General features: G+C 34.6%; 1 protein-coding gene across 2 annotated transcripts in view; it reads left to right on the top strand.

Moving 5' to 3' along the window:
• The window catches only part of PLCL2 (phospholipase C-like 2), a 201,636-nt gene that overhangs the window by 196,006 nt on the left and 4,780 nt on the right, over positions 1-850 (top strand). The gene's annotated exons all lie outside the window — the stretch shown is intronic.

The following is an 850-nucleotide window of genomic DNA, read 5'->3' as shown; positions in this document are numbered from 1 at the left end:
CCCCCCCAATGAAATACTTAGATATAAATTGAGCAAGATATGTACAAGATTCATATAGAGGAATTTATTATATATTATACATAAACCTCATTAAAATTAAAAACTTCTGCTCTGCAAAAGGCAATGTAAATAGAATGAGAAGAGAAGCTACAGACTAGGAGAAAATATTTGCAAAAGACACATCTGATAAAGGACTGTTTTCTGAAATATACAAGAAACTCTTAAAATTCAACACTAAGGAAACAAACAGCCTGATTGTTAAAAATGAGCAAAAGCCTGAACAGACACCTCACCAAAGAAGATACACAGATGGCAAGTAAATATATGAAAAGATATTCAACATCATGTCATTAGGGAATTGAAATTAAAACGTCAATGAGATACCAGGGCACATCTATCAGAGTAGTGAAAACGTAAAACACTAACACTACCACATGCTGGCAAGGATGCAGAGCAACAGAAACTCTCATTTATTGCTGGTGGGAATGCACAATGGTACAGCCACTTTGGAAGACTGTTTGGCAGTTTCTTATAAAACTAAATATACTCTTATTATATGATCCAGCAATTATACTCCTTGGTATTTACCCAAATTAGTAGAAAACTGCATGCAGATGTTTATGAAAGCTTTATTCATAACTGCCGAAATTTGGAAGCAACCAAGATAAGCTTTAGTAGGTGAATGGATAAACTGTGGTACACCCAGACAATGGAATATTATTCAGCACTAAAAAGAAATAAGCCATGAAAAGACACGGAGGAACCTTGAATCCGTATTACTAAGTGACAGAAGCCAATCCAAAAAGGCCACATACTATATGATCCCAAGTATATGACATTCTAGAATAGG

This window comes from Galeopterus variegatus, unplaced genomic scaffold (assembly GCF_000696425.1).
Source record: "Galeopterus variegatus unplaced genomic scaffold, G_variegatus-3.0.2 Scaffold2125, whole genome shotgun sequence".
Taxonomy (NCBI): Eukaryota; Metazoa; Chordata; class Mammalia; order Dermoptera; family Cynocephalidae; genus Galeopterus; species Galeopterus variegatus.
This window is presented reverse-complemented; position numbering and strand designations above follow the sequence as displayed.